This window comes from Pinus tabuliformis, chromosome 5_2, assembly GCF_031772625.1.
Source record: "Pinus tabuliformis cultivar Carrire ecotype Pingquan chromosome 5_2, CPIR1, whole genome shotgun sequence".
Taxonomy (NCBI): Eukaryota; Viridiplantae; Streptophyta; class Pinopsida; order Pinales; family Pinaceae; genus Pinus; species Pinus tabuliformis.
This window is the reverse complement of record NC_142306.1, coordinates 285,659,873-285,682,732: the sequence shown is the minus strand read 5'-3', so window position 1 is coordinate 285,682,732 and position 22,860 is coordinate 285,659,873. Positions and strand designations below refer to the sequence as shown.

At 35.6% G+C, this 22,860-nt stretch overlaps 1 pseudogene; it reads left to right on the top strand.

Moving 5' to 3' along the window:
* Positions 1–362: 362 nt before the first annotated feature.
* LOC149158650 (UDP-glucuronic acid decarboxylase 2-like) lies at positions 363–12,709 on the top strand (annotated as a pseudogene).
* Positions 12,710–22,860: the final 10,151 nt, after the last annotated feature.

Genomic DNA, 22,860 nt, shown 5'->3' with positions numbered 1-22,860 from the left:
CATCACACTTTGGTGGATGAAGTCTATTCCACATGTATTATGTTTGTATCATGTTGGAAGGATCTTGGCTCTCCGACATGCACCACGTCCAACACGACTCTCCAATATTTTGACGGACATAACTTTGTACCTAAAGGGGTTCTTCCAAATTTTTCCATTGAGTTAGTAGAGAAAATTGTATATGTTGATGTCAAATTTGTCGATGCCTCATTAGACTACAAGCTACTCCTGGCCCTAGTTGGTTTTATGCCATGAAAATGGTGGTCTCATTCATATTTCGTGTACTTTGCTTTCCTCACGAAGGCAATATTGTGACCATTGACCAATTGGACTATTGTGTGCCATCGGCCCAACTTACCGCTATGGGGATGCAAGTCCCACTTGTGGGAGATAACTCTGGTCAGTATCCAAGTGTTGGTGCGGGCTTGTTTAAAATCACATCTCTTATTGGGGTATTTTCTGAATTACCACCACCCGACATTACTTCTACATATTCTAAATCTCTTATGCATCTGGTCTCTTCCAACACTTGTGGACCCCATAGACCTCCTAATTTGTGGGTCGTGGCATATGATTCTATGGAAGTTGGTCAAGCTAGTGAGCATCCTCCACCACCTGTTGTGGAAGAGATTGCCTCCTTGGCAATCCCGTCAGTACTTCCTAATGCTGGCCAGAAATTCCATCCGAATATGGGTCGTCCCTCTGCTTGTCTCCCACATGGGTTTTCCCTCTACCTGTTCCACATGACTCCCTGGATGAAAATCCTCCCCGATTAGTAAACTTGGAGGTCATTGATCTATCTGTTGATAATCCTAGGCATATTATGCATCTTCCTGCCTCTAGTCTCCCCGATGTGGAACAAGTAGAGATTGGAAACATAAATCTTTGAATTATTCAGGGGGTGTGTCCTTGTCCCTCCTTGGAATTTCCACCCATGGACCATGTCAAGTCTTGGGTTTATACTACCAAACTTGCCAATGAATTTTCCTCACCACTAGTTGATGAGCGTCTGGCACCCCATTTATGTCTTGATCCTTCTTTATCTCCTCAAGTTAATTTGGAGAGTGTGACTATGTTAGAATTTCCTTGGCATGGTAAACCTTTCCGGATTGGGCAATTTGATTTCCTTTGGCATGGCCCCACATTGGCGAACCATCTGGTACCTTTACCCTCCATGAGTTCACGTATAGAAACCCTTAGCCTATTCTCGATTGTGGGAATACTTTAGCGTGACCTATTGGGTTGTGTTATGCTTGTTTATATTGTACATAGGAGTGTGATCCTTTATCTCTTTTTTCATTTGGTGTGTGTTGTGAGTATTTGTCATGCCTTATTTACGCCAAAAATACAAAAAATCAAAAAACACATGATCTTGTTTTTACCTCCTCCATGTTTATTTCTTTCATTATGTGATTTAACTATGGGTCTAGTCTTTTTGGACATCTTTTATAGGATAGGGTGGTGTTTCTATTACGACATCCATTGGGCCTGAGGTATGATACTCTTACTAGCATATAGGGGCATGTCATCTATCACCATCACTGATGCATTATTGACCGTCAGTGCCATATTTATGCCTTAGGTTTGACCCTGTCAAGTTGCGACTTTACCCACTTTACTTTATGTATGTCATCACTTGGCGGTAGAGCTTACCTGATCATGGATACCCTTGCTAGTGCCTATTTTCGGTCTTAGTGTCCATGCAGACATTTTTATTCTCTTCTCAGAATCCCTCCTTTTGACCCACCATGACCTAGAATCTAGGCCACATGTCCTATTCTTCATCTTATTTATGTCTTTACCCCAGGAGGATTCCACCATCTTCATCCCTTTTGTCTGCCAATTTTTTTACCATCCTACTTTTGCAGTTTGAACCTTGGGTTCTTTTTTCCATTGTCCTCATCTGCTTGGCTTATCATCTGCTTTCACTTGGTTTTCACCCTTTCTTGGAGGAGCCGTTATGATGAGTGATCCTATTAGTGAACCTCTTGTCCTCATAATGTCATGAGCAGTTCCACCCTTACCGGAACCATTTGCTACCCTTTATACCACTCATTCCTCTAAGAGGATTTTTCTTTAAGCTCTTTTCAGACTCCTTAATTAAGAAAATATTGATGAGTGAACTTGTCTACTTCACACTCATTAAAGTACCTAAAGTGTTTTCTACCCAGTATAAGTTTAACCTGTTTCCGGACTGGGATAGAGTAGTTACGAAAAAGGAATACCATATTCTACTTTGGCTAGGAAGTCCCCCCTTTACGGAAAACTTTACGGAAAATAAACTTATAAAAAGAGAAGGGAGGGAACATTCTTTTCCATTAGTCATCAAATGGAAGCATCAATTGCAACACCCTTGAACATGGTATGTTTCTGTTTCATTATCTCATGATTGGGTATTACTTTCGTAAGAGTTGTACCATCCATATGAGTCGCTTTACTCCTCCAGTTAGTTACTCTTCCAGTCATATGGAGTGTGCTTTGATGCCTCCTACGTCATTACATGATATCACATGGTGCTCATTGGTCATGCTACCAAGTCACTCTTGTGTCATGCTACTATGTGTTTAAGGGAAGTCTCAACTTGTGTTGGCCATATGCAGTAGCTTGTTGGCCTTTTTGAGTCGGCCATCCATTCATCACATCATCCTATTATTTTCCATGTCGATTGATGGGGGATACATTAAGGACCTCCTTTCGATGGATCTTCTCTTCTCGACTTCAGCGCACTCTATAAGAGCTTCATCTAGGAACCAATAGTACCTTGGAGCTTGCAAACCTCAATGGCAAGCTTCCTCGCGATTGACAATTGGTTTACATCATTAGCTCCTTATTGGTCAAGTTCATTGGTATTGCCCATTAGATCATCTATTTACACTTAGTGGACTGTACTAGGTACCTTCGGTTCCATTGTCCTCATTGGTGGATTCCCTCGTGTCTATTACTGTACCTCATTGGCTAGTCATCAAATGGTGTTTGACTTCAACCCATATATTCGCATGGTGTAGATTCGTACCATTGGGGTTATGTTGAAGACCCTGGATTTAGGACATTTCTCTCCTATTTGGCATCCTTCCCAATTTGCATTGGAGTTATGTACCATTTATGTACTGTGAGGACTATATGGGACACCCATATGTCTCTCATGCGTCCATAGTCCTACTGATGTATACTATGACATAGATCCATGATTGTATTTGTTAGTGGCTATGCTATATCTTTTGAGTCACATGGATCCACTGTGTATTTATTTGTGGCCATGTTCTAGCATTTCATGTCATGGATCCACAGTGTATTTTATGGCAACCATGTTTAGTGTCTTCTTATGACCGAGCATGGGTATGCTCACCTCGGGGATGTTATTGACAGAGTTGATAATTCATCACTTGATTTCCTCCGATATAGCTTCGTAGTTTGGGCTCCTTCCTCCCATTTCGAGCAATGATTATTATTGCAATGTATTTTAGCCATCAGCTTCTCTTCTAACCTCATGCATTAGGGGTTATCTATTATAACACTATTTTCCACTCCATTGTAGTGAGTGAAATGAAATATCAACTTACCTCAGTTGTTTGGCTTAAATTCATCCCTTTTCACCTTTCCTTTTACTTATGTGAGATATAGCCCATGATAAATCGGTTAAATTACATAATTAAGGAATTTCTCATAATTATTTTTCCAAAATATTAATTATGAGATAATATTTATTTCATAATTGAGTTAATTGAGAAAAAACTCATAATTGTGAAAAAGGTTTATGAAGTTTGTCATTCCCAAGGCGATCAAATTGACTCACTTGTGTATGAGTTGGGTAGGGGTCCATTATTGTAGAAGTTTCCTAACTTCTCAAGCCCCTAGGTGTCAAGATACATTCTCTTGAAGGATAGAATAAGACTATATAATCTCACCAAGAGTAAAGGGGGAAAGGTGGAGTGTATTCAAACTATAACGCGAGAGCTCTACTATCTTGGGAGAGGAGACCATACTGCAAGTTGGAGGAGATGATATTATTTGTTGAAGGTATACATTTGATGTACTTTCATTTATATGGTTAATAAAAATCTGTGTTCCCTTCCTTACATTAATTTTTGTTCATTATGTTATATGATCGCATCTGTTGCTTTTAATCTAATGATCTTCCAAGGAAGATCAATTGTTTTCCTTGTTTAGTTGTTTTTGTGTGAAGGGATAAAGATTTGGTGTAGACGTGTTGGATCGCTCGATTGGAGCGCAAGATCTACATCGAACTCGAAACCCTTCCCCGACATGCAAGGATTCCAGGTGTGATCTCTTATCCTTAAAGAATAGATCTAACTACTTGTTGCATGCATGACCATCTAGATTGGGGATCATTATTAGATTGTATCATCCATTATATTTTTTTGTCTAGTGATCTCAATCGGGCATGAGATCACGGAGCAATAGCTCCATGCACAATTAAATGAAAAAATATGCTAAGTGAGAGTTGGTAAAGCATCCTAAGTGGAATATGTACTAGTCTGAATGGTATTGGGATTCATGTCATATGCTATTTTCTAGCTCAAATTTAGGAATTCTTGTCATTCCTCACTTCCTCATCCTCCCAACTACCTCAATCATGTTTCTAACATTGTAGTGAATCATAGTATAATGTTGTTGATCTATTGCAGTTTCTATATAGTTTGAGAGCTTGATTATTGTTGTAGTAAAAATATGATACTAGGAGTGATGTCCACCATCTTTACACACCCCGTGCAAAGCCTTGATTTTCTTGATTTAATGGTTTTTTAAACCCCCCACTGGCACTATCATTGTGGGATTTTTAGAGTTACAAAGTCTCTAAGAATTTGTGACTCAGTGGGCTAGGATTTTCTTTCCATATTTGAATATTGGCCATGAACGTTCCTTAGGAAATTTCTGATTCGACACTGGAGTGGTTGAGCTAGAGTGCATGTTGGCTCAAAGAACATGGTCATAGGATAAGTTAGTGTTGGTAAAGTATCCTAAGTGGAATTTGCACCGGTCTGACTAGTGTTGTGATTCAAGTCATGTGTTATTTTCTAGCTTAGATCAAGTTGTAGCATGTTTGGACTGTATTGAGAGAGAGTTTCAATAAGTAGTCAATCATCATTGTTGCCTCAAAGCCCAACTCAAGGGAGGTGTCCAAAGTTGATGCATATGGATGGAAGGAAAATCACTCCTATGCAATAAATATAGATGAGCATACTTTTGTATGGGTAAGTATTCTAGTATCATGTATTGTGATATTGATATTAGGACGTGTACATACATAAAAATTTCTATGTATGAATATTGTATATAACCCATGAATGACAAAGAGTGAAGGAATTAAAGGAATCTACAGTACTCTGTGTAAACATGTTATTTTTCTATTCATATATAGCTAGTATTATATTCCTTATATTTTGTGCATAAATTAAATAAAAATTTTGTCCACTTCTTACCTTGATCCTCACCTCAATTCACAAATTTTGATAGTTAATTTCACTTCCTATCGAAAATTTTGTAAGCATAATAACACAGATCACAGATAACCCTCTATCAATAGAAAACCTTCATCACTCCATTGTTAGTAAAATACCGACATTTGAATCATAAGTTATAACCCAAATGGATTAAAACCTTTCTGGAAGAAGAGTAGGTGAATTCAAAGGGGGTGAATTGGATATTATGTGTTGCTTTGCAGGTTGCAACATGGGAGGGTAAAATTAAGAGTTGTGAGACCTAAAAACAAAGCATAGAATTATATTACACAACATGTACATTGTTCTTGAGTAATTTGAAATGTTTATTGGGAAAGGTTGCACACCTCTAACAAATTCCACACAAACTTCAACAAAAAATAGCATGCAATGTAATAGCTATTTATTTTGTAATACAAAGTTATATAGTAAAGCATGATCTACTAAGAGTTTAGTTTACAATTTACTACAAAATTTATATGACACATAGGTACATAGCTGCATAGTTCCACTATATTTTCCCACTAATCATTATATGTGGTTTTTAGATTGTAGACGACACTTTTAGAAGATAATTGGAGTTGTTAAACCCTTGGAAGAAACATTCATTGATCAAATTTGAAGGATATTGCAAGCAACCTTATAACAAAGGTGAATATATTTTCCTTTTTATATACCCACCTTTGTTTTTTTAGTGTCAATCTTTGTCATAAGATGCTAGACCATATTTTTGTTTTAATTTAGTGGATTATGAAAATTATCTATCCATGACCATATCTAACTTGTATTCATTTTAGGGTTTCTTTGTGATTCGTATTTATGATAAATTTAAAAGATTTGAATTAGGGTTTCCCCAATTTCCATTTGCTTTTTTGTTGAACATATCCCACATATCACATGGCCTCTCTCCTTATTATTTTTTTTGTGAAGATTCTTCATGACATTTGTCTCCAAGTGACACCATATCTTTGTAAACAAGATGAACCTCAATTCCCCCAACACCTGAGCATTGTGCACACATAAAAGTTTAGAATTGTGGGTGCTTAGCATTTAATAGTTCTTTTCATACTCAAAACCTTATATTATTATTGTATTTAGCCAAACTGATTAGAATACCATGAGGTGGCTCGATTTGGAGGTACTGAAGAGTAATTTCTCAATCAGAATTTGTTTGACAAATATACACCTCTTCTACAAGGCTTTCCTAAAATGATATCTTGAACAAGTGGGTATGAAGGTGCACTTCTCCAACATTGAGACATTTCTTGATGACGTGAGTACTTTCTCATTCAATTTTGAGATTAGAGAGGGCTCAAGATGCCTTGTTCACTGCCAACAAGTCATTTTCATTTCAACAAGCTATAAGAACTGTCATTTTTGTTCCAGCGATTGCAACTTTGTGTCTTGTTATGGTAGTATCAAAATGGGATGAAATGAACATTTGCGAACTTTAGATGCAACTTTTCAACACTTAGCTACCCATTGAGGGATCATAAATGCACTAACTGGATTTTGGTATCAAGTTGGAAGGATCCATATACAATTTCTTGGTAAGCTTCACCAAAGCTTCATTGTGTATTCTTATTGTTCAAAGCATTGATTTTGATGGCCCATCATCTAATCCCATGCATTGATTTCTCGAGCATGGTCCTGATAAGGATTTTTTTTAGAGGGCCATCTAAATTTATACTAATACTTGTAGATAGGATGGGTGCATAGTGTCAACTAGACCGAAGCACCTTTGGTTGTTCTCTTTTTTGGTTGTACTTTTTGGAATGATGGTGGCCATCCCTAAACAAATACATTTTACAATGCTAAGTGTTTAAGCTCTTCTCTTTTGTTTATATGTGCAATTTCAAGTATTTCTATACCTCTTCATATAATTTTTTAAAGGGTTCTAGCTCAATGGAAGAGCACTGGTGGTTCAATTCCAGTGTGCCCTAACACGAATTAATCAATGATATTGTAGTTTATTTTTAATTAAATACCTTTTATATTGATTTATTTCAATGGTGACATATTTTTCTGGATTCATTGTTTTATATTCTATAAAGAGGCAAAACACATATTGTATTGTTTTTAAATATAATTTTATATTGTCTCTAGAAAGAGGATAGCTAGGATTAAAGACATATTGTCTCTATAAAGACAATATATGTTTAATCCCAACTGTTGTGACAAAAATGAAATTATGTACTAAAAAACAATAAAGCTGCAGTTATACAATGTTTTTATAAAGAAATTTTTGACAATAATTTGAGACACTTGCATAAAAGACAAAATTTAAAATAATTCACAATTTTTTTTATTTTTTTTAATAAATTAAATTAAAACAATTTTCTCAAAAATGGTTTTAAAACCCCCTCCAGGTATTTCCAGCAGCCCATACATACGGCCGATTCATCTAACCTCATCGTGTGCTCATTTTAAGAGATAATCTGGTTTGAACATTGTTGTACAATGAACATTGTTGTAGAGTAACAAACATATAACGGGATTGTAGATTTTATAAATTTTATTATATTTTTTCAAATATTTTTTAATACGGAGTGACACTTCAATTCCCGAGATCCCACCCAAGCTAATGAAACTTTATTAGTTTTGTATATTACTTGAAAAAAGCCTGTAAAATGCAGAGGTCGAATGACAATTTACATAACAATAAAGTAAATCTGAACCGCCATCGAAAAAAAAGCGTTGGCGTGACGACAAAACATATACATATCTGCAATCTTCAATGTACAAAATTCTTCAAACTTACGTATTTTCTGGGATTATGCCTCTCAAACCGATGGTGAGATAGACCCAGCAAGCCCTGCGAGTGCTGGGTCGTCTGGGTGAATCTTGAAAATCGTTGGCGCTGATAATATGGAGCATCCGAGGAGACAACAGAGCAGGACGGTTTGACTTGAGTAATAATTATGGAATAGTTTAGGTCGAGGAATTTTGTGGATCGATAAAAGTGGTTGAAATTTAGGTAAAATATTTCAAAAAAAATTGGAGGCAATGTTTGAATAATGATATCTAAAATTTTAAATTTTTAACAACTATAACTTAAATTTACATAAATCCTTAACCAAATCTTTTCTAAATATAGCCTAAATTTCTATAACTTTCCCAAAACTTTGAGACAATAATTATGATATGGATCCATTTTAAATCTGATGGCTATTGCCGTCTCCGGATTCTTCATAAAAAGAATATCCCGCTAAACATAATATTGACATGTCATCTCCTTCATGACTCTCCCTGCTTCGAGGTAGAGATTTACAATGCTCTGATTATGCCACGTGTTTGTTGGCCGGCCACTCTATTTTTGGGCGGCAATTAAAAATCACCGTGGTGTTGAATATGCCGAGATTGAACGATATTCGGGTCCCATGATTTGATGTCTTTGTCATCGTACGGCGATGTCGACAACATCTAAAGTCGACAAACTGATATACATCTATTACTTTTATTCCCCAATTTCCTCGAAGGATAAATCAATGTAGAGTACTCAAACGTTGAGTTTCATTTGTTAAATTTATTTATTAAAATTACATAGTCGGACGTATAAGATTTTATTATGACAGTAATATTTGCTTGGAATATAACATTAGCGTCTGTTTTAAAAGTTGAAGATAATTAATATTCTTTTGTATTGATAGAGAAATGGTTACAACAATTGTAATGTATTTTTTAGTTTAGGATTTGTTCTTAGAGTTTAGGAGTTTGGTTGCAACTTCCTGAACTCTAGTAAAATACGATGTGCAATTCCTGTATATGGAATTTGCGCGTATACGGAAACTGTGCATATACGCAACATATGTGCCATATCTTGCGTATATGCACAATTTCCATATATGCACAATCAACCAATGGTTGTTGGGATTGATGAGAAACCATATCAGGTGTAGGAGTAGAAGTGCTTTCAGACTCGGACCATATCTTTTGAACCTCTGGAATACCAGGGCATAAATGAGTAAGATGGTCTCCCTTGCATATCTTACAAGGGAACTTAGGTTTAAAACTTCTACGTCCAGGTTTTCAATTTTTTAATATATTAAAATGCATTTAAAAATTCGACAGATGAGATCAAAAGAAATCTTGATCCTCATCAATGGTCGAGATTAGTTTGACATGGACCAAAGACAGAAATTAATTGCCCTGTGCAAATATCTAAGCACATGCTTAGTAGCAACCTAGTGATTATGTAAGGATTGGTCATGAATTGACTCCAACTTACTAGGATGATCGAAGTACACCATGTAGTATGGGTTTTACACCTAAAAACCCACTTTCACCTTAGGAAGATACCAACTTGATCTGTTTTTGTATGATTAGTTTTTCTGTGCTAATAACAATTACAAATTTATAAACATGTGGTTGCTTATTGCTTCTTGTGCTTATATTTCCCTTTCACCTCTGAGTTGATGAGGAGATCATTTTTTCCTATAATAGATGCCCCCTAAAGTGTGAGATCAGAGGCAGGGACAATGGCCGAAATATTTTACTAAAATTGTAATTTTTCCTGTCAAAATTGGACTAAAACTCATGGGTTGGTAGGGTCCAAGAACCACCCTGCCAAGCAAATCTGCTTCAGGAGACTCATAGTTAGTCCCTGCATTGTAATTCTCTGCTCAAAACACAATAAAACAAGGCCACCACTGAAAGCTGGACGGAGTTTGTGCTGCCTCTGATTTTCTGGCAAACTTGGGACTTTAGAACCATTTTGTAAAGATATTTTTCCACAATCGACCAGCAAATTTGGAGGAATCCGGCTATGATGTAATTGCTCATTTGATAAACAGTAGAGTGTACGGAGAGAGTTCTCTTTGTTCGAGTGCAGTCTTTAGGTGCGGCACTCACCTGTGAGCTGTAACTCCTTCTTTTTCAATTCAAGTCTTATTTTTATTTTGGTATCAGGGCACAGAGTAGGGATAGCCTTAATTTTTTTTTAGGATGCATCATTGATTACGGAACTGTAGTGGCAGTGGAGTGTACAGAAGCATTCGTAGAATCAGGTGGACTGCAGTAACACCTGAAGACAGGTTTCAGATGACTAATCATCTCTGAGCGGAAGAAAGTATTGGCACGATTTCATCACGAACAGTCGCGCCATATTTGAGCGGAAGGAAGGATTGGCGTCGTTTATTAAGGAACAGTCGCGCCATTTGGTGCGGTTTTGAGAGAGATAGTCACGCCAACGCGCCAGAAAGTTCTATTGGCATGGAAAATCAAGCCTTAATTGCTCCAATTTCATAAGAGCATCGATTTTGTTTTCGGTGCAGGTATTTCGCCGTCGAGAAGCGCCAGCCTCTTTTTCTGTGGAAAATCTGCAATTTTTGCAGATCGACCTTGCCTGGTGGTGGCACTTTGAAATTTCAGATCTGTTTGGTGGCAGCAGATTGGAGTTGCCTGGTGGTGGCGTATTGAAGTTCCTGATCTACTCGGTGGCAGCAGATCGGAGTTGCTCAGTGGTGGCGCATTGGAGTTCTTGATCTACTCGGTGGCAGTAGATCGAATTTGCCCGGTGGTGGCGCATTGGAGTTCCTAATCTGTTCGGTGGTAGCAGATCGGATTTGCCCAGTGGTGGCGCATTAGAGTTCCTGATCTGTTCAGTGGCAGCAAATCGGACTTGCCCGGTGGTGGAAAATCTGCAATTTTTACAGATCAGCCTTGCCGGGTGGTGGCACTTTGAAATTTCAAATCTGTTTGGTGGCAGCAGATTGGAGTTGCCTGGTGGTGGTGCATTGAAGTTCCTGATCTACTCAGTTGCAGCAGATCGGAGTTGCCCAGTGGTGGCGCATTGGAGTTCTTGATCTACTCGGTGGCAGCAGATCGAATTTTCCCGGTGGTGGCGCATTGGAGTTCCTAATTTGTTCGGTGGTAGCAGATCGGATTTGCCCGGTGGTCGCGCATTGGAGTTCCTAATCTGTTCGGTGGCAGCAGATCGGACTTGCCCGGTGGTGGTGCATTGGAGTTCTTGATCTGTTCAGTGGTAGCAGATCGCATTTGCCTGGTGGTGGCGCATTGGAGTTCCTGATCTGTTCGGTGGTAACAGATCGGACTTGACCGGTGGTGGTGCATTGGAGTTCCTGATCTGTTCGGTGGCAGCAGATCGGATTTTCCCAGTGGTGCTCATTGAAGACTTATTCATCAGAGGATCAAAAATTTATCAGTCCAATATGAATAACAGTGATGAGTACTCTCTTAAGCCAAAAAAGACGTGGTCTATTATCAGGCCAATAGATTATTTGCTCAGGGAGCAACCGCTACTGTTTATTTTGATAGGAATCGCCATCGCATCGACTTTCTTTATCCTTCAGCCTGGTTTTTTGGCTTCCAATGTTAATGACAATGGAAGGTTTGTACCTGACAAACCTCATCGGGTTGTTTATGAGACTTCTGTTTCTCGGTTTGCTCAGTATCATTTGGGTTTGATGGTGAATGCGGGGACTAAAGTGCCCCTAGGTTTGAAGAGAAAGTCCCTGCGAGTTGTCGTGACGGGTGGAGCTGGATTTGTTGGCAGTCATCTACTTGATAGGCTCATGGCAAGAGGCGACAGTGTTATTGTTGTTGACAATTTCTTCACAGGAAGGAAGGAGAATGGTTTGCATCATTTTGGCAATCTGAGGTTTGAACGGATAAGGCATGATGTTGTGGAACCCTTATTGTTGAAGGTTGATCAGATCTACCATTTGGCTTGCCCCGCTTCCCCTGTGCATTACAAACACAGTCCTGTGAAGACTATCAAAACTAATGATGTGGGAACCTTGAACATACTCAGACTTGGCAAGCGTGTTGGGGCACGTTTTTTGCTTACAAGTACTAGTGAGGTTTATGGAGATCCTCTTGAACATCCTTAAACTGAAGCTTACTGGGGCAATGTTAATCCCATCGGAGTCCATAGTTGCTATGATGAGGGTAAGAGAACAGCCGAAACTCTGACTATGGGAGCAAATTTTGAGGCTCAAATTGCTCGAATTTTCAATACATACGGTCTGTGAATGTACCTTGATGATGGTCGGGTTGTAAGTAATTTTGTTGCTCAGGCTTTGTGCAAGGAGCCTTTGACAGTCTATGGAAATGGGAAACAGACACAGAGTTTCTAGTTCGTTTTTGATCTGGTTGAAGGCCTTATGCGATTTATGGAGGACGAACATGTTGGTCCTTTCAATCTTGGGAATCCTGGGGAATTTACAATGTTGGTTGAAGAAGGAAAGGATAACTCTAACAGTGATTGGCACATTCCATTGCTAATTTAAGAAAACAGTGAGGAAGATGAAGAGCAGGAGCAGAAACAAGAAGAAGAAGTAACAGGAAATGTAATCAATAATGTAAGCCCATAAAAGGCTGAAATAGACAAATTTGAGGTAAGTCCCCTACCAAGGAGATCAAGTAGGAATACTCGATTACCTTCTAAATTGAAAGACTATGCATTAATGTCAAAGCTTTTAAACATTGTAGAACCTACAAATTATGAGGAAGAAAGTAAATCTGATGCATGGAGGGCTGCAATGTATGAATAAATAGAATCAATAAATAGAAACCATACTTGGGATTTGGTTGAATTTCCTGAAGGTAAAACCCCCATAGAATGCAAATGGCTGTATAAACCAAAAATAAATGCAGATGGGAGTATAGAGAAACTTAAAGCTAGAATGGTAGCAAAGGGTTACTCACAAAAAGAGGGAATAGATTTCGATGACACCTTTGCTCCTATAGCCAAATTAAACACCGTTAGAATGTTAATTTCCTTAGCAACAAAACACAAATGGCAGCTACACCAGCTAGATGTCAAGTCTGCATTTCTGAATGGTGACTTGAAGGAAGAAATTTATTTAGTACAGCCTGAAGGTTTTGTGAAAGAGGGCCAGGAACATCTTGTGTGTAAATTGAAAAAGGCACTTTATGGTTTAAAATAGGCACCCAGGTCGTGGTATGAGAAACTTGACTCATTTTTTGTACAGCATGGCTTTCATAGGAGCTTGAATGATCCAAATTTGTATACCAAGTTTAATAAACAGAGGCAAATTATTTTGATTTCTTTGTATGTAGATGACATGATTGTAATAGGGAATGCTAACAATCTGATCAAAGAAATTAGATGTCACAAGTGTATGAGATGGAAAGACCTCGGAAACCTTCATTATTGCTTGGGATTGGAGGTATGGAAAGACTCTGGACAAACTTTTCTTACTCAAGGTAAGTATGCAAGAAGCTTGCTGGAAAGGCTCAGAATAGAGCAGTGTAGATCAGCAGCAACACCATTACAACAAAACTTAAAGTTGAGCAGTTATACTAAAGAGGTGGATGTAACCATGTACAGACAACTAGTTGGTAGTTTGATATATCTGACTACAACTAGACCAGGTTTGGCATATTCTATTAGTGTGTTGAGCCAATTCATGTCAAAACCACTCAAAAGTCACTGGATCGCAGCAAAAAGTGTGTTGAGGTATCTTAGTGGTACTAGTAATTATGGCATTTTGTACACTGACACTTCTGATGTTATTCTAGTAGGTTTTTCAGATTCTGATTGGGCATGTAACTTGGATGATCGAAGATCTATCACAGGTTACACATTTAGCATTGGATCCGGGGTCATAGCATGGAGCAGCAAAAAGCAGAGCACTGTAGCTCTGTTTCATCGAGAGAAACTACTGTCAAAAGAGATATGTGTTGAATATTGTAAAACTTGTGATAACATAGCTGATATTTTTACTAAGCCTCTTGGGCGTGTAAAGTTTGAATTGTTTAGAGGGATGCTAGGAGTTCAGGATAATCCTTTCTCTATTAAAGGGGAAGTTGAAAATAATTAATATTATTTTGTATTAATGGAGAAATAGTTACACCAGTTGTAACGTATCTCCTTAGTTTAGGATTTGTTCCTAGAGTTTAGGAGTTTGGTTGCAACTTCCTGATCTCTAGTAAAGTACTTAATGATGTAATTGCTCATTTGATGAACAGTAGAGTGTACGGAGAAAGTTCTCTTTGTTTGAGTGTAGTCTCGAGGTGCGGTATTCACCTGTGAGCTGTAACTCCTTCTTTTTCAATTCAAGTCTGATTTTTATCTTTAAAAAGTGCAAAGAGACTAGATAGGATTTTTAAATTGAAATAGTGATTGAAAAAATATTATTTTGATTTCTATAATCAAACAAATAATATATACATCCTCATTTTGAATGTGTTTCTTAAATGGAATGCAAAACCAATGAAAACTAAATTGAAAAAAAAAAAAATTAACGCATAAAAAGAATACGCTTGCTCACATTAACCTGAACAACTATATTGTAATTCCATTTTGCATTTGCATATTGTACAAAAATCTCACTGTAGATCACATATCCAACTCTTGAAATAGAATGTATATTCATGACGATCACACTATATAACCCACGTCCAACTCCTAAACCAAAAATTCTATTCCATGAAAAACATATTTTATATTACATGTCCAACTCGTAAACAAAAAATTGTATTCCATGACAAACATATTTTATATTACATGTCCAAAGCTGTATATTTTTTGAGACTTCTATTTGAGCAACCGTGTTTCCCAAAATGATGACCTCCTGGTGCAAATAGTAGTTCAGGGACTCCATTTCTTGTAACTAAATAGGAATGATTGGAAAGAAAGCATTCAGGTTACATGGAAAAAGCTGAAAGTGGTAACCTTAATTAACAACTTGAAAACACAAAAAATTACATTTTTTTAACTGTACAGTCATGTTTGATATTACCTTGAATGAGAAATATCATGCAATAGCTAGATAATGTCTTGGACTAAAAACACATGACTGAAATTATTAATTGAAAGTTATATTAGTGTGTTTATGGATGCTTGTTTAATAAGTACATTATTTTATTTTGTGGTAGAAAATACATATTAATACAGTCACTGCATTTAAAGTATTTGTCTAAAAAGTTTGAATGTGCATTTTCTGCATATTATTGTAAACTCTATTCACTAATGTGGAAGCGAGACCACATTTGTAAACTCTATTCACAGAAATGTGGAAGCGAGACCACATTTCTCAAACATTTGGCGAGTTTCAATAGAGTCACTGCATTTAAAGTATCTGTCTAAAAAATTTGAATGTGAAATTTCTGCATATTATGGCAAACTCTAGTCAAAACAATGCGTAAACAATCCTCCTACTGGCCACTGCGCTGCATAGGTTAGGGAGACCACATTTCACTAAGGCATTCCATAAAAAATTTGGCGAGTTTCATCTATTCTACCTTGGTGAGCATAACGAGAAAACATAGCATCCTTCTACTGGCTGCTGCATATGTTACTGAGACCACATTTCAGTCAGTCATTTCATCAAAAGTTTGGCGAGTTTCATCTATTATACCATGGTGAGCATAAGTCAGAAAGCATAGCATTCCATGACAGCGCATTTTATTTGGGTGTTTTGTCAAACAGATGGCGCGCATCAGGGGATGCCATACTTGAAATACCGTTACTGCTGGCAGAAGTCAAACACATAGTGAGATGTTGGTGTTGACCTTGAAAACACGACGACACTAGTGCACTTGGAGGTGGAAATCGTTTCTGAGTTTACTTAAATGGTTTTTAATGCTTCTTGTATCCTTTATTATTTTGTATTCGTATCAGACCAGTTTATATGGAAGTCTGCCTATGGTTACATAATAAAGCACTATTATATTCAATTTCCATAAATTTTAATTGCAGTTGTTTACAGATGTCGGGCAAATTTCTGGCCTGTAGTGAAAAAAATTTCAAAAAAATCAAATTGCTAGAGTATTTAATTTTTTTTTTAATATTAAAAAAATGGAGCATTATCAAAAATCTTTGATAGAACCAAAATATTGAAATTTGACAGTTGACCATACTCAACTTAAACGTATACTAATGATCATCAAAAATCAACTTGAACTTATATTCATGATGATCAAAACTCAAAGCAGTCTACCTATTGCAAATAATAAAACAAAATAAAATAACCGAGTAACTATTATTGTCGACCGGTCAATTATATGGTATCTACACAACAACATGGCTAATACTCAAGCTTGTACTAAGGACGGAGGTTTCTCAAAGATACAAGTATTTGAAAGCACATTTATTGGACTCTCTCATAAACAAAGCACAATACATTAAGCGTGGTAATATTTGAGTGGCATTAGAATTTGGCCTGCAGCCTACAACTGCGTTTTCCACTCACTACACAGCAACAAAAAGAGCCCTAACTTAATCGAAAGAATAGGAACAGAATGATTGGAGGCAATCAAAGAAGCAAATGTCCATTTCATTTTGCAAGTCATGGATACAAAGAGTGGAAAATACATTTATTGGGTTTGAACCGCTCTAATAAACAGATAATAGTTTTGACCCAGAAAGTTGGACATCCTACATGGTGCCCCATTTTGTCGCATAAAAATGTGGAATATTTCAACATTATAGAAAGAAGCATAAACACAATTAGAAGACGATGAGTGAGAGGATGTATTGAAATAGAAAAATTTAACTATTCAAGGCAGCACCTACTTTCAAGGAGCATAGGTTACAGAGGGACTAGAATTACACTTGGACTAACTGAATACAAAGCAGAGCCAATGTAGCAACTCAACTAAATCTATGCTACATGTAAGAATAATGGCGTAGGTTTAGACCGTAGTGTATATAGTAATTCTAATTGGAACAATCTGATATTACAATGTAAATAATCAGCATAGGTGAGTAATTGTTCATGGATAATATAGTATACGTGAGGGATCAAGACAAAATGCATTCTATACATTACACTACACTGGAGAAATTAAACAATAGTAGAATGAAGATATTAACAAGTTTTATCATATCTCTTCACCGAAAATAAATGGAGGGCCTTAAAAGAAAAAATGAGAACCATGGCTAAAATGTAATGCATTAAAACTATGGACACATAATTAGTGGTTCACTGGTTCCTTTTGAATTAGCAGGGGTATGGAGTTCTGCAATGATAGTACCTAACAACTCATAATGAAGTGGTCAGGATAGGTGTTTCCAAAATTAAAGCACGCCTCACCAGGATCATCCACATTTCAATTAAGTTTTGGAATAATTATTCTATTCACATTTTATATGGAATTTTGGAACTGGAAGATTTCAGGGTATGGTACTTAAGTCTTCCGGCTTTTTGTAAATCTCCAACTGTACAGTTCAGCCAAAACCTACTCAATGGACAAGAAAAATTATTCTACACTAACCTCTAATGGTAGGCCCTAGATGGCTCTAGGTTTCTCGAATTCGCGGAGCTCGTCTAAAATTTCAGTAGGAATACTTATTATAATTTATTTATCTCCAACTATGTTCTCAAATCATATGCAAAATAGTTAGGTTGGAAATTTGCTAACAGTCGAGTCTAGCTTTCTAGGAAACATGGAAAACAAGAATAATTCGTGTCGTATCAAATCTAAGAAAGTTCCTCCTAGTCAATCTTCTATCTGGAGTTCACCTAAACCATTTCCAAATACACGAGAACTTGCATCAATTGACTCCTCCGCTGGAAAGTCTTGACCATGACTTGGTTTCTTCTGTTTTCCAGTGATATGGTTCCGCACGTCTGAAAATGTGTAAGCCATTCATTTAGTATGAAGCCTTTTCAGCTAAGTAACTTCAACGAAGACTTCCTAGATACAAAATTTTGATCAAATGACAATAGCATGAATCTTATCTCTATCATTGATTCAAAGCTTGGCATAATATATTAATTGGAACTAAGCCACAAAGTCTAGTTAACAATTTAAGTTTCCAAAAATCATTTGACTTAGAAATATGTAACATCTGAAAAGTTCAGCCTCCCATATTTACATAACTATTCTGTTAACCTAAATTTCCAAAGGAATGCTTTGGTATACCGTGTTTAAAATGCTTTGGTATACCGTGTTTAAAATTAGTAACTTACTAAATCTCTAATTCATTGATGATGTAGAAAAAACACAATAACAATGCTTCCAGAAATTAATATGGGTTAATACAATAAGTAACAAAACTATATCCGTGCAAGAATGGAAATAGAGCCAACATAGCATTGCACTATAGACTCCCATCTCAAACAACAATGGGGAGCTTTGGCTAATAGGTTAGCAGTAAAGTAAAGAGAGACTTACCTCCGAGTTTCTTGAAGGACATTTGTAGCTTATTAGAGAGGTGAATTCTTGTAAAAGTATAGGGACACATGCGGTATGCAAAAAAATCTGAACAACCCCATGATTAGCATTCAACTTTGCTAATAAATTATGAAAAAAATGTAGTTTAAGGTAAAACATAAGTAAGCAGCTAAGCCAAGTGACCGAATCAATTGTGCCACATAATATTTGCAAGTATAAACAACATTTTGACATAAATGTGAAATTTGTATCAACTATCCACTCCACATAAGCCTTTACCTGTAACCCACCATCATACCAGAAGAACATGCCACTGGCCATTATACTATAGAGCATCCCTAGAAGAAGCCTAAAGGAACCTATTGGACATAAAGTCAGAATTGAACTACAAAAATTAGAGAACATTTCAAAGAAAACGTTTTTCAGTCTAAGTCAATGTAACAATAGTAATAGGGAAGAACCCAAGCACATCTTTCTTCTTTCTATTAAATTTTTACGTTAATAGGGGTTTTCTTATTGGAATTGGTCACTTTAATTTTTTTGCTAATTATTTTTTTTGATTCAATGGTATAAATTGAAAGATACCAGTATGAATGAAATTGAAACTGATAAGTTCCTTGCTTATCTAAATCATTTGTTTAAACCTTGTTTAAATTAATTTTTTACCAAATAGTCATTGAAAAATTATTGTTCCTCTTATTTATCTCCATGTATTGGGATTAGAGAAAATGAAATTAAAACTTTAGTTTCAAGTATCACTATGAAACAATTATCCGTTTACATTTTGAAACATTTGCATGCTGAAACGTTGAGGAACAAGAGCAAGGTTGAGCAAGGATTCTTGGGTGAGTGTTTCAAATTGTCATTAAATATTTATTGTACCTGTTATTCATCACCATGTCATCGTCAAATTGTGACTAAAAGTTAAAACTTTTCACATTCTTTAACAGGTTTTGTCGAATTCATTAGGTAAGTGGTGTGTAATCACTTTGGCCTCCAAGGTATGGCCACTTGGAAAAACATTTAAGTAAAATGAATTAAAAGTTTGTTGTTGCTAGTAGGCACATATGTTGATTAATGAGAAAAAATATAAATATAAATAAAATTAAACAATATGGATTGTAACACCTACCACTCCATATAACGAAGTTGTAGTGGAACTGCATTTGTTATTAGGGATTTTATGTTTTATTTGTTGGAATGTAAGCTAATGTATTGATGAATTATGCTTTATTTGTTGGAATGTAAGCTAATGTATTGATGAATTATGTTTTATTCGTTGAATTGTATCAGTGTTAGGGATATTATGTTTTACCTTTTATTAGTTGGATTGTAACCTGGATTCGGTCACTCCATCTAGGATTGTAACAACCACCACTCCATCTATTATAAGCAAAACAATGTATATTTCTCTGTGGATGCATGCATTTGTACGTGGGTGGTTTGTTGGAATTATTGAAACCAAGCCATATGCAATTAACTTACATCAAATTCCTAAAACCATTTGTTGGAAGGATTCCTCGAACAATTTGAGGGGGTTTCTATGAGCGTCTATCTGCTAAGAAAGGTGCACAATCCCTTGTTCTGCAATTTTTTTCAAATAAGTATTCTATTTAAAATATTTTTTTTATATATAGTTTAGCCTATGGTTAAAATCTGGGTTTAGCCTTAAGTTTTTTAAATTTGGGTTACAACTATCAAGCTTCATTATTTTGGGGTTCTTGATAGTGCTGGATCCATTTCCACTTAAAAAAAATATTTTTTTGTATATTTAGTTTGTAGTCAATATTCTAAAATAACAACTCAACCCATCCATCCTGTAAAAGTGAACTGAACATGACTAAAAGTGTCAATATTGCATGCCAAGATTTTAATTTTCAATATAAATTCTCAGTTTGGGCCAATCATTCTGCCAATTTTTGTAGCTACATTCAATTTTCCAATTCTGCTCGCACTGAGAAATCGAAATTAGAAGCTACAAATATAAATTCCAATATATAATAATAATTAACATAAACTTGAGGTCGACATGATGGACTCTGCATGAATCATTTGATTATTCTATTGGAATTCAATATGTACATAGCAGTGGTTTAACATATAAATTAATCAATTCTATAGAGTGAACGATCTTCTTATGCATGTACACTCCCACGAGTCAAATATTCAATGAAACTGTAATGTCAACTCGGTAATGAAACTTAAGTCATATTTGATTAAATTGTTGAACCTAACATTCCTTCCTCCAAAGCTCATCAGAGGTTATTTATTTATTATCGTTTGAGATTTTATAATCTCACAAAGTCAATATATATGTTGCTGCATGTAAATTAATAAATTCACAGCAATGCAATAAATGTCCATGTAGTGATCAAATAAATGCCATATCAGTGATTTAGAACATGATCCATAGAACATTAGGTTGAAATCGTCGGCCCAATGTTTCATCCAGCTGCTGCTGAAAGAATAAGTTAAAGTATGTAGTCGGAAGGTTACTCGTTGTAGGTTTCGATGTGTGGTTGTTTTTTGTATGGATATTATTATTTTAATAAAAAATTGTAACGATGTGTAAACGAATTGGGATTCATCGGTGATTAATAATGAAAATGCCAGATAAAAGATTTTTTCATTAGTCATTGAGTTACGCGGTATCAGTTTATTACAAAACCCTCTTTGAGAAACTTAAATCTATAGCTATAACTTGATTTAATTATCATTGCGCAAACGAAGCTTTAAAAAAAGGGATGAAAAGAAGCTACATCCTTTGAATTTTGCACAACAATGTAATAAATGTCCATGTAATGATCAAATAAATTCCATATCAATGATTTAGAACATGATTTAGAGAACATTAGGTTGAAATCATCGCCCCAATGCTTCGTCCAGCCGCTGAAAGAATAAGTTAAAGTTTGTAGTTGGAAGGTTACTCGTATGTTTCGATGTGTGGTTGTTTTTTGTAGGGTTATTATTATTACAATAAAATTGTAACTATATGTAAACGAATTGGGATTCATCAGTGATTAATATTGAAAAAGCCAGATAAAAAGATTCTTCATTAGTCATTGAGTTACGCGGTATCAGTTTAGTACAAAAGTTTCTTTGGGAAACTTAAAGCTATAGCTATAACTTGATTTAATTATCATTACCCAAACGAGGCTTTCAAAAACAGGGATGAAAAGAAGGTACATCCTTTGAATTTTGAACACAGTTTATTGGTAAATGGAAATTGAGTTTTAGGGCGTTAAAACAGGACCAACGGAGACAAAATTAATGTTAATTACAAAATAATTTAGTTTAACAAATTGTTTTTTTAAATTGAAATGGTTTTAGAATTAAAGCTATTAAAAAGTTATCATGTGCACGATTATTCCAACTTGTAAGGTATAAATATTATTTGCGATAAAATGCAGTATATATAAATAGTTATTGTGATAAAATGATAGTTAATTTGTTGTATGTTAAATAATAAATGTCATATTTAGTGAGAAAAATATATTTTTTTGAAAAAAAAAATACATATTTTCAACTCCATATATAATAACCAATTAGAAAAGTATTACTACTCAAACCAATTAGAAAAGTATTACTACTCAAATCTATATTTTATTGTATGTTATGAGAAGATCAAATCAATTTGTCTCTACACAAAAACTAAACTAGTTATACTCAAAAATATATTTCCAATTTTATATAAAAAGATAAAATCAATCAGAAACTAAGTTTACTCAAAAAAAAAAAAACACAAATGTAAGATGCAAGAGTGTTTCTTTTTAAACCAAAGTGTTTCCCTTTCGATTAATACAAGAGTGTTGCCCTTTTAACTAATATATGTAATTTATTGATGCATTGAAATTTATTAAAAGTATTGATTGTCATTGCAATCAATTGATGATTGATTATTTACAGCATCATCCTCGAGTTAGGTTGCATGTAATGTTTTTGAGATTCAAGGAAGATGGTTCCCTGCTAATTAGATTGTTGGTTTTGTTTTAGATATGAAATTTATGTTTTTATTTCCAATTAAAAGACCTTTTACAATTAGGTCGCTTCTTCTTTCAAGAAGAGGAGTTTCTTCCGATAGATTCCAATAAATGCATTGAATAAGTTGACTAAGCATCTTAGTGTTAATTTTTAAGTGATATTTTTGTACAGTGTTATTGTTCAAACTATTAATGATAAGACAATTTAGTTCATTTTCATTTTAAGGTTCATGAATAAGTTGTCATCCCTCTTTCCCTCCAATTTCACTCCCTATTTTCACTCCCCAATAGAATAATTTATGGTTTATAAACTA